Source organism: Lates calcarifer, linkage group LG9 (genome assembly GCF_001640805.2).
Source record: "Lates calcarifer isolate ASB-BC8 linkage group LG9, TLL_Latcal_v3, whole genome shotgun sequence".
NCBI lineage: Eukaryota > Metazoa > Chordata > Actinopteri > Centropomidae > Lates > Lates calcarifer.
In genome coordinates, this window is record NC_066841.1 from 12,256,958 (window position 1) to 12,268,267 (window position 11,310).

Genomic DNA, 11,310 nt, shown 5'->3' on the forward strand with positions numbered 1-11,310 from the left:
TCTGGTTATAGAATGGTCCACTTATGTCTGTTTCCTAATCCCTCAATAAATTTAAAAAAAGGTGAATCGTCCTTTTTTTCTAAGTGGGAAGTACAAAAAAAAGTGTATTTACATATTACGTGGATATCTAGTGGTATTACTGCGATGTTTCGTACCTGATTGCTCAACAAATATATTTTAAGATGTAAATAATAATATTATATGATGATTGTATTTGCAAACCATGTAATAACTGTTTGGGAGTAGCTCTTGGATTGATTTTTATCATAACTATTATACAAAGAGATGAACCGTGAATATGTTGTGCATTGTGTCAAAGTATCACCTGCAAGATAGAAAAAAAAGAAAAAAAAAGACCTGTGATGCTTTACCACACCACTCGCTGTCAGCATTTATTTGTTCATATTGGCTTAGTACGAGCACTGTTGTCAGTTGTCTAAACCATGAATTTATCCATTGAGTCATTCATTATTTATTTGTTGTCAAGATGAATAAAATCACGATGGTCATTTCTGGGTCTTAGGAGTCTGTTGAAAATTGATCCTCATAGTCAAAACTTGACTGATCTGTGTTATCGCATCGAGAAGTTCATTTTGAAATTTGTCTGAGTTGACTGGCACCAGCCTACAGCTTTCATTTCCTCCTCACTCCATACTGTATTTTGTCGAATCTTATCCCTGTTACCTTTGTGTTTGCTGAGAATTTCACCAACACTGTAAAGGTAGCCATCAGACTCAGTAGTCCCTCCCTCCCCGCCTCCCTCCCTCCCTCTGATGGCCTCCTCTCTCTTTGGTTCTTACACAGTATGCACTTTTTCAGGCACATATACAACAGATTGGACTTTTATGTTTCAGTCGATGTTTCTCTCTGTTTTCACAGTTGCAATTATATATATTTTTGGTGCTCTGGTACATGGCAAAACATGTCTGATGTGTACTATATTTTCATAAGGAAGAGTCATAAAGATGAGTATCATGTTCATTTTGCTGTCATTTATTGTGTAGAAATAAAACACTGGTTAAAGTGAACATAAGCCGGAGAAGTGTTGTGAGTTCTTTGAAAGTTTGTGTTTCTGTCTTTGCTGAAAATATCCTGCATATGTGTGTCCAGGTTAATTTTGGAGCTGCTTTATGTTGTATTTTTAACTCTTGTGTTCCTCTAAAGAGTATGTTTCTTCTTGAAGTCATTGAGGTACCATAGTGAGCCCTTTCAAAAAAAAAAGTGCTGAGGTGGTTATAAAAGAGGAACTCATTCTTTAAGCCTCCATTGATACATTGGCATGGAAATGTGAGTGCTGTTCCTGGCACACCAATGACGTTAATGGCCTAATTTGTGAGAATGAACATCAAGCTACTGATTTTTAAAGTGCAGTTAATGTTGCATGACTGGAAAGAAACTGGATCTGAGCTTAAAGGAATAGTTTGTTGAGGGAGATGGAAAAAGAAAATGCTTCCCAGCAGCTCACATGCAGAGAGGCATAGCCACCTTCAGTTAATGATATAAATTAGAGTAATTCATAGGGGATAGCTGTCTGTTAGTTCAGTGAATGATTTCCCCCCTCATTCCAGCTCAATGTAAATATTTTGAAGCCGGATCATGTTGTAAATTGGAGGAAAAAAAAAACCTGGGAAATCACATGCACTGCACTGAATTCTACATTTGGTAACATAAAATATGATTACAGCCATTTTCATCTATGCCTCATTTTGCCATCATGCTAATTAATTCTGATCCAAATATTGCTCTGATATTGTGCAACTTCACTGTAGTGGTTTGTACCCCAGGGCAGGACTGGTTCTAGGCAAACATATATGAGGGGGCAGTCAGAAATGTGAAGAGAGCATCGTGGGTACAGATCATGCTACAGCAGCTATTTTCTGGGGGAGTATTTTACACACATTTTATGGAGGGCATTTCTTCCCATGACAGTTTTTTCTCCATGGAATTGGGTTATTAGCTATGTATCCAACCCCCAACCTGGAAATGTGGATTGCACTTCAGGCCTCTACCCTACAACCTGTCCAGCTTGGGTGTCCCACCTGAAGACTGAGCCTCTGCTGGAATAGCTCCTAGGGTCACTGAGGTAGGCAACCCTCTGACCACAATAAGCAGGCAATCCCTCAGGGGGAAAACTGAAAAATAAAATAACATAAAAGATCCCTCATCCACAGTTTAACAATTTACACCATAACATGCAGTTTCTTAACTGGATGAGCCTAATTCTCAAAATGTGAACTCAACAGTAAGATCATAGCCAATATTTACAAAACTGAAAGTCTCATTAAAAACTTTTCAATGTAATGTTGACCTATAACACTTCTGTGCCTCTGTGGCTGAGACACACTCCACTGCAACAGGCACTGGGAGAGGAGCAGAACTGCCAGTAGGCTGTTCTCCAGTTGGATGAACAAATATAGTAATATAATAAACATTATATCAAAAACACAGAAAAAACTCCGGAAATGCCAGTCATGTATCTCTGAGTGACGTCACGGACGTGTGCGGGCACTTTATGCGCGGTCATGTTGTGTCTCGAGACTGTATATAAAAGTCTCGAGAACTTGGATCTCTGCCTGGCACATGGCTGTAACCGTAGACTGTAACCCAGATCATGTAATACATCTGAGGCATCCCTCCGTCTTTACGATGGATGTATTTTCACACCAATCAGAGGCGGTTGCTAGGCGGACCAGAATCGATCGGCCAATCAGCGTTATTCTGCCAACGTTAGCTGACGTAAGTCGTCATTGCCCGCGACGTGTCTTCTCATTGGCCGCAGAGAGGCGGAGAAACGAAGTTGGAAAACAGATTCAAACCACGCTTGAAGATTTGCTTCCGTTTGCTAATACTATGAGAAAACGTCGTTATCGAGGTCTGGATGCTAAACTCTGGAGCTGCTTTTTGTCGAACACGAGTGAGACTGGACGCTATACACACTTGTGGCACGAAGGTAAGGCAAACAGTCAGCGGTTAGCCTTAACATTATCGGAGAGCGTTAGCATTAGCATTACCTTGTAATTATATATTTTAATTCCAATTTCAGGCGTTTTTGCATGGCCAAGTGTGTGTCTGTGACTGAGGCGTCCATGACATGAGTTCTGGGCATCTAACGTGGACTAACTTGGTAATCTGTGTAAACACCTGTTTGCATTTGTTTTCACTTTACTGAGATTTTGCGTCTCTCTGTCGTTTTGTGTTCCATCCTAGTCATTTTAACTTCGTTTATTATGTTTATCATGTTGTTACCATTGGTTTGTGGCTATTTGTGGTCATTTTATATCATTTTGTGTCTCTACTTGGCTGTTTTACACCTGGGTGTTAGCATTAGCATTAGTGGCGAGCAATGGCGATGGCGTCGAGCCTTAGCATTAGCCTTATCCTCTAGTGATGTCTTTGGGGCTTGCTTCCTTTTTGTCGTCGTTTTTATTTGCGTGGGTTAAAGTGTGTTTATGTTTCTGCGAATAAAGCCTCCGTGACATGAGTTGTGGAGGTTGGTAACTGTTCAGTAGTTTGTCTGTTTACACCTCCGTTTGCATTTCTTTGCAGTTACTTTGCAGACATTTTATTGCTTCTTTGTAATTTTGTGCTCCACCTTGGTCATTTTAAGTCAGATTATGGCTGATTATCACAGCTGGCTGTTTTACATCTACTTATCGTCTGCTTCTTTGTAGTTGTTTGCATCATATATTGTGTGTCGTTGTAGTTTCGTGTCTATTCCTGGTCATTTAACGTTTCTTTGAGGCCATTTTCTGTTTCAGTACGGCAGTAAAGCATTTCATTGTGATCATTTTGCGACTCGGTTTTTTTTTTTTCCTTTGGCTCTGTCGTTTTGTGTGTCTTTTGTAGACTTGTGGTAGTAATCTGTTTGGTGCAAACGAAACAGGTATGTGTCTGTAAGATTTACCCAGTCTGAAAAAACAGTAACAGTAGTTTGTCGTTTAAATGGTTGATATTTCATGAGTTTAGTATTGAATATATTAGTAGCTGATTAATCATGTCCATAAATTGTCAGAAAATAGTATTAGTTATAATAATTTTTAAAAATGCAAAAACTGACATTTAATTAAAAATACCACATGCTAAAACCCATTTTTCAAAAGTGAAAGTTTTTATTATGCAGTTCACAGTAATATACACAATTCCTCCAGTGATTAGGTGACAGACAGTTAATATAGAAATTTAAGATTTGGGATAATCATTTTGGTTAATTTTCCCCAAATATTTATTTTTATTGATTCTTAAACATGTGATGCTTTTTCTTGTCATATGTGACAGTAAACAGCTCATTTTCTGAGACACTCCTCTGTTTGGTAAATGTTGTGGTTCAGCTGTAATGTTGAATGTTTATTTGTGTTTTCATGGTTAAACTGTTGATGAGGAATAGGTAGTAGTGTATTGATAATTTTTCTTTCTATGTTTCTCTTTGATTTCCTCCAGGTGTCACCACTTTGTCCACATCATCGTCGATGATTGCAAAGACGTCGTCCACTATCGCAGAGATGTCGTCCAAGAACGCAGAGACATGATCCACAATCAGAGACATTGTTCATGACTCACAGAGACGTGCAAAACCAGGACTGAGTCTGCCAGGTATTTCACAAACAGCTTTACATCAACTGTCCAACACAGAGCACTGTGATTAAATTCTATGTCTTCAGTAGTTGATCTCAAGTCTGAACAGTCTGTCACAAAAAGACTTCATTCATTATTAAAGTTTATTTACATGGTTCATCAATGTACAGTTCAAAGAAAATGAAGAATTTAAACATCAGCTCTCTGTGTCTCTCTCCCTCGCTCCTTTACTCTTTCTCTCTTATTCTCTCTCTTTCCCCCTCTCTCTCTCTGCCTCCAAGCAAATATTTGACATTCTTGATTTAAAAAAATATGTATCAGGATAATTGTCAATGTTATGTCTGTGGACAAACTGACTGTAGCTCTCCTCACCTTCTCACTAAACAATATCAAACACATCAGAACCAGCAAATGCTAAATTTTCCATCTTGGATTGTTATTGTCAAGGATCAGTCAAAATGGGATTGAAAAGTATCTTTCCTTTAGTTTGATTGTACATGGTCAGAAATCCTTAATTATGTGTATGTGCAAGGCTAGACACTAGACTACATCATACAAAACAGTCTCAGTTCTACACATGTTGAGTGTGTTAATTTTAACTGTTGGTCAGAGGGTGATTTTAAAAATATCTTTACAACGTATAACAAGCAGTTCTACATTTATTTACTTAAGCTTTTTCACATAAGCTGCTGTTAAGACATTTGTACATTTGGTTGTTATTCATTAAACAAAAAACACAAAACAAAGACATTTTTAAAATATGTTAAGAAGAAGGCTGAAATGTGAAATACTGATTCTGTATGCGTTGCCTGTGGTGGAAGAAATACTCTAGACTTTTTACTGAAGTATACTAAACAACAATCCTGCATTCTAAAATTGACTTAACTGGTAGTGTTTATCATTGTTGTACAGTTCACAGTAAGATATGACTGCTTCAGTGATTAGTTGATAGACACACAATTAATAATCATTTTAGTTTTTCCTAAATATTTGTTGTTGTTGGTTCTTCAGGAGGTGATGACAGTCAACTGTTCATTTTCTGAAACAGCCTCTAATGTTTGTTACATGTTGCAGTTCAGCTGCAATGTTGAGTATTTCTCTGTGTTTTCATGGTGAAACTGTTGATGAGGAATAGGCAGTAGTATATTGATCATTTTCCTTTGAATGTTTCTCTGTGATTTCCTCCAGGTGTCACCACTTCATCCACAACATCATCCACGATCACAGAGACATGGTCCATGATCGGAGAGACATTGTTGAGGATGAGGGAGACATCGTCCTCGATCAGAGACATTGTCCACGATCGCAGAGACCTTGTCAAAGATGAGAGAGGCGTTGTCCATGATCAGAGATATTGTCCCATGCTTCGTAGAGACCTTGCGATAGAATCGGCGGAGACGGGGGTCACCGATTTGACGGCACTGCCCGCGATCATGGAGACATTGTCGATGGTCACAGAGACACCGTCTATGATCTCAGAGACATCGTCCACGATCGCAAAGACATTGGCCACGATCACAGACTTTGTCCATAATCTCAGAGACAATGTCCGCGATCACAGAGACATAGTCCACGATCACAGAGAGTCTTTGCTTTGTACAATGAAGAAGTTCTTTGAGACCAGGACAGAGGCCTCCAGGTAAATTCACAAACACCTTTACATCAACTGTCCAACACAGAGCACTGACTTCAGTGATCAATTCAATTCAATTTTATTTATTTAGAGCCAAATCGTGACAGAAGTTATCTTAAGGTACTCGTCATATAGAGCAGGTCGAGACCGAACTATATATGTTGTAATATTTTCAGAGAGAGACCCAACAAATCCCACCATAGGCACGCACTAGGTGACAGTGAAGAGGAAAAACTCCTCTTAGAAGGCTGAAAACCCTGTTCATTTTCTGAAACAGCCCACTAATGTTGTGGTTCAGCTGTAATGTTGAATATTTCTCTGTTTTCATAGTTAAACTGTCAATGAGGAATAGGTAGTAGCGTATTGATAATTTTCCTTTGTATGTTTCTCTTTGTTTTCCGTCAGGTGTCACCACTTCGTCCACAACATTGTTCACGATCGCCAAGACGTCATCTGCAATCACAGAGACATGGTCCATGATTGGAGAGACATTGTCCATGATTGCAGAGACATGTGCAACAAAGAGTTCCTCATACAATGAAGGAATTCAGGACTGAGGCCACCAGGTAATACAGAAACAGCTTTATATCAGCTGTCCAATACAGAGCACTGGCATTAAATTGTTTACGTTTAGTGTTTGATCTTCAGACTGCATAGCTCATACTTTGTCAAAACATAACCCATTAATGAAGTTTATTTACATAAAGTGACTGTTACTGTTTAAGTATCAGAAAGATATTGACTAGTTATGCCTCATTAGTAGTAGGGTTTTTTTAATTAATGTTGTCATAGTGTTTGGAAAAACCTGGTTTTAAACAAATGTTCCATATATTTCAGATGAATCCACAGAAACAACAGGGTCCATTTTTATTTGATACATTTATTTAAAAACAGATCAATAATATATTTCTGAAACTTCACATCAACAAACAATTTATTCAGTTATTAAAATATGATTAGGAAAGACAGACACTTGAACTGTCTCTCAAATGTCACTGAAAACAAAAACAATGTAACAGAAGTAATAAGAAGTAATCTGCCATATAAAAGTTCGGTGTAAGGTATTAACAATCTGTCTTATCGGGAGTAATGTAATTTAAAAGTCATTTGTAATATCAGAAAAAAGATGTAACAGTCAAATGTATTTTTAGTATAAAAGTAATTTCCATTAATAAGAGTCTATCTGTAAATTTAGTAGTAGTTTAGGCATTACAAACGGTCAAAAAATGCCATAGTATAGTAAGGCATGAAAAATGGTCAAAAAACGTCATAGTATAGTAAGGCGTCAAAAACCATCAAAAAATGCCATAATATATTAAGGTGTCAAAAACCATCAAAAAATGTCGTAGTATAGTATGGCGTCAAAAGTGATCAAAAATGTTCAAAAAATGTCAAAAAATGTCATAGTACAGCAAGGCATGACAAACAGTCAAAAAATGTCATAGTATAAAATAGCGTCAAAAATGGTCAAAAAATGTCAGTACAGCAAGGCATGAAAAATGGTCAAAAAATGCCATAGTATAGCAAGACATGAAAAACCGTCAAAAATGTCATAGTATAGCAAGGCATGACAAACAGTCAAAAAATATCATACTATAGTGAGGTGTCAAAAACTGTCAAAAAATGTCATAGTATAGTATGGCGTTAAAATAGCGTCAAAAAATGGTCAAAAAATGTCATAGTACAGTGAAGTGTCAAAAACCGTCAAAAAATGTCAGTACAGAAAGGTGTCAAAAGTGATCAAAAATGTTCAAAAAATGTCATAGTATAGTGAGGTGTCAAAAACCGTCAAAAAATGTCATAGTATAGCAAGGCATGACAAACTGTCAAAAAATGTCATAGTATAAAATAGCATCAAAAAATGTCATAGTATAGTGAGGTGTCAAAAACCGTCAAAAAATGTCATAGTATAAAATAGCATCAAAAATGATCAAAAAATGTCAGTATAGTGAGGTGTCAAAAACCGTCAAAAAATGTCATAGTATAATATGGCGTCAAAAATGGTCAAAAAATGTCATAGTATAGTGAGGTGTCAAAAACCGTCAAAAAATGTCAATAGTATAGTATGGCGTTAAAAATGGTCAAAAAATGTCATAGTATAGTATGGCGTTAAAAATGGTCAAAAAATGTCATAGTATAGTATGGCGTTAAAAATGGTCAAAAAATGTCATAGTATAAAATAGCGTCAAAATGTCAAAAATGTCATAGTATAGTATGGCGTTAAAATAGCGTCAAAAATGGTCAAAAAATGTCATAGTATAATATGGCGTCAAAAATGGTCAAAAAATGTCATAGTATAATATGGCGTCAAAAATGGTCAAAAATGTCATAGTATAGTGAGGTGTCAAAAACCGTCAAAAAATGTCATAGTATAGTATGGCGTTAAAAATGGCAAAAAAATGTCATAGTATAGTATGGCGTTAAAAAATGGTCAAAAAATGTCATAGTATAGTGAGGTGTCAAAAACCGTCAAAAAATGTCATAGTATAGTATGGCGTTAAAAATGGTCAAAAAATGTCATAGTATAGTATGGCGTTAAAAATGGTCAAAAAATGTCATAGTATAGTATGGCGTTAAAAATGGTCAAAAATGTCATAGTATAGTATGGCGTTAAAATAGCGTCAAAATGGTCAAAAAATGTCATAGTATAATATGGCGTCAAAATGGTCAAAAAATGTCATAGTATAATATGGCGTCAAAAAATGGTCAAAAAATGTCATAGTATAGGAGGTGTCAAAAAGTCAAAAAATGTCATAGTATAGTATGGCGTTAAAAATGGTCAAAAAATGTCATAGTATAATAGTCAAAAATGGTCAAAAATCAAAAAATGTCATAGTAAATATGGCGTCAAAAATGGGTCAAAAAATGTCATCATAGTATATATGGCGTCAAAAATGGTCAAAAAATGTCAGGTGTCAAAAAACGTCAAAAAATCATAGTATAGTATGGCGTTAAAAATGGTCAAAAAAATGTCATAGTATAGTATGTGCAAAATGGTCAAAAATGTCATAGTATTTCAAAAATGGTCAAAAAATGTCATAGTATAGTATGGCGTCAAAAATGGTCAAAAATGTCATAGTATAGTATGGCGTCAAAAATGGTCAAAAAATGTCATAGTATAGTATGGCGTTAAAAATGGTCAAAAAATGTCATAGTATAGTGAGGTGTCAAAAACCGTCAAAAAATGTCATAGTATAGTATTGTCAAAAATGGTCAAAAAATGTCATTAGTATGGCGTTAAAAATGGTCAAAAATGTCATAGTATAATGTGTCCCAAAAATGTCAAAAATGTCATAGGTATAAAAATGGTCAAAAAAATGTCATAGTATAGTATGGTCAAAAAAACGTCAAAAAAATGTCATAGTATAATAAGGCGTCAAAAATGGTCAAAAAATGTCATAGTATAGTGAGGTGTCAAAAACCGTCAAAAAATGTCATAGTATAAATGCAAAAATGTCAAGTATAATGTCAAAAAGTCAAAAAATGTCATGGCGTCAAAAAATGTCATAGTATAGTGGCGTTAAAAATGGTCGTCGGTCAAAAAATGTCATAAGTATGGCAAAAATGGTCAAAAAATGTCGTGGGTCAAAAAATGTCAAAAATGTCATAGTATAAATGCGTCAAAAATGGTCAAAAAATGTCATAGTATAGTAAAAATCAAAAATGGTCAAAAAATGTCATAGTATAGTATAAAATAGCGTCAAAAATGGTCAAAAAATGTCATAGTATAATAAGGCGTCAAAAATGTCAAAAAATGTCAAGTATAGTTGTACAAAAAATGTCATAGTATATGGTGTTAAAATGCGTCAAAAATGGTCAAAAATGTCATAGTATGTGGTCAAAAAAATGTCATAGAGGCGTCAAAAATGGTCAAAAAATGTCATAGTATAGTGCGTCAAAAAACGTCAAAAAAATGTCATAGTATAGTAAAAAAGTCAAAAAATGTCATAGTATAAATGTCAAAAATGGTCAAAAAATGTCATAGTATAGTATGGCGTCAAAAATGGTCAAAAAATGTCATAGTATAATATGGCGTCAAAAATGGTCAAAAAATGTCATAGTATAATATGGCGTCAAAAATGGTCAAAAAATGTCATAGTATAGTGAGGTGTCAAAAACCGTCAAAAAATGTCATAGTATAGTATAAAAATGGTCAAAAATGTCATAAAAATGTGTCATCAGTCATCAAAAAAAAAAATGTCATAGTATAATATGGCGTCAAAAAGTCAAAAATGTCATAGTATAGTATGGCGTTAAAAATGGTCAAAAATGTCATAGTATGTATGGCGTAAAAATGGTCAAAAAATGTCATAGTATAGTATGTCAAAAAGTCAAAAATGTCCGTCGTCAAAAAATGTCATAGTATAATAAGCGTCAAAAATGGTCAAAAAATGTCATAGTATAGTATGGCGTCAAAAACGTCAAAAAATGTCATAGTATAGTATGGCGTTAAAAATGGTCAAAAATGTCATAGTATAGTAAAAAACCGTTCAAAAATGTCATTATACTTAAAAATGGTCAAAAAATTTCATGATATAGTATGGCGTTAAAAATCCTCAAAAAATGTCACAGTATAGTTGCACTAAACAAAAAATGTTCCATAGTATGAGGCGTCAAAAGAAAAACAGTATAGTGAGGTGTCAAAAACTTCAAAAAATGTCATAGTTTAGTCATCGTACAAAAATGGTCAAAAAATGTCATAGTATATATAAAATGGTATGTAAAATGGTCAAAAAATGTCATAGTATAGTATGGCGAAAAATGGTCAAAAAATGTCATAGTATAGTATGGCGAAAAATGGTCAAAAAATGTCATAGTATAAAATAGCGTCAAAAATGGTCAAAAAATGTCATAGTATAGTATGGCGTTAAAAATGGTCAAAAAATGTCATAGTATAAAATGTCAAATGTCAAAAAATGTCATAGTATAGTATGTGGCGTCAAAAATGGTCAAAAAATGTCATAGTATAGTATGGTGGCGTCAAAAATGGTCAAAAAATGTCATAGTATAAAAATGTCAAAAAATCAAAAAGTCAAAAAATGTCATAGTATAATAAGGCGTCAAAAATGGTCAAAAAATGTCATAGTATAGTGAGGTGTCAAAAA

At 35.0% G+C, this 11,310-nt stretch overlaps 1 long non-coding RNA gene across 5 annotated transcripts in view; it reads left to right on the forward strand.

Moving 5' to 3' along the window:
• Positions 1-2,567: 2,567 nt before the first annotated feature.
• LOC127142810 (uncharacterized) overlaps positions 2,568-11,310 on the forward strand; it is a 28,203-nt gene continuing 19,460 nt past the window's right edge. For 3 of the 5 annotated variants that reach the window (XR_007813878.1, XR_007813881.1, XR_007813883.1), the window contains exons 1-3: positions 2,568-2,950; positions 4,438-4,590; positions 5,761-6,211. This is a non-coding gene — a long non-coding RNA (uncharacterized LOC127142810). The remainder of the gene's footprint in view (positions 2,951-4,437; positions 4,591-5,760; positions 6,212-11,310) is intronic. The other 2 variants (XR_007813880.1, XR_007813882.1) reach the window with 2 other exon arrangements.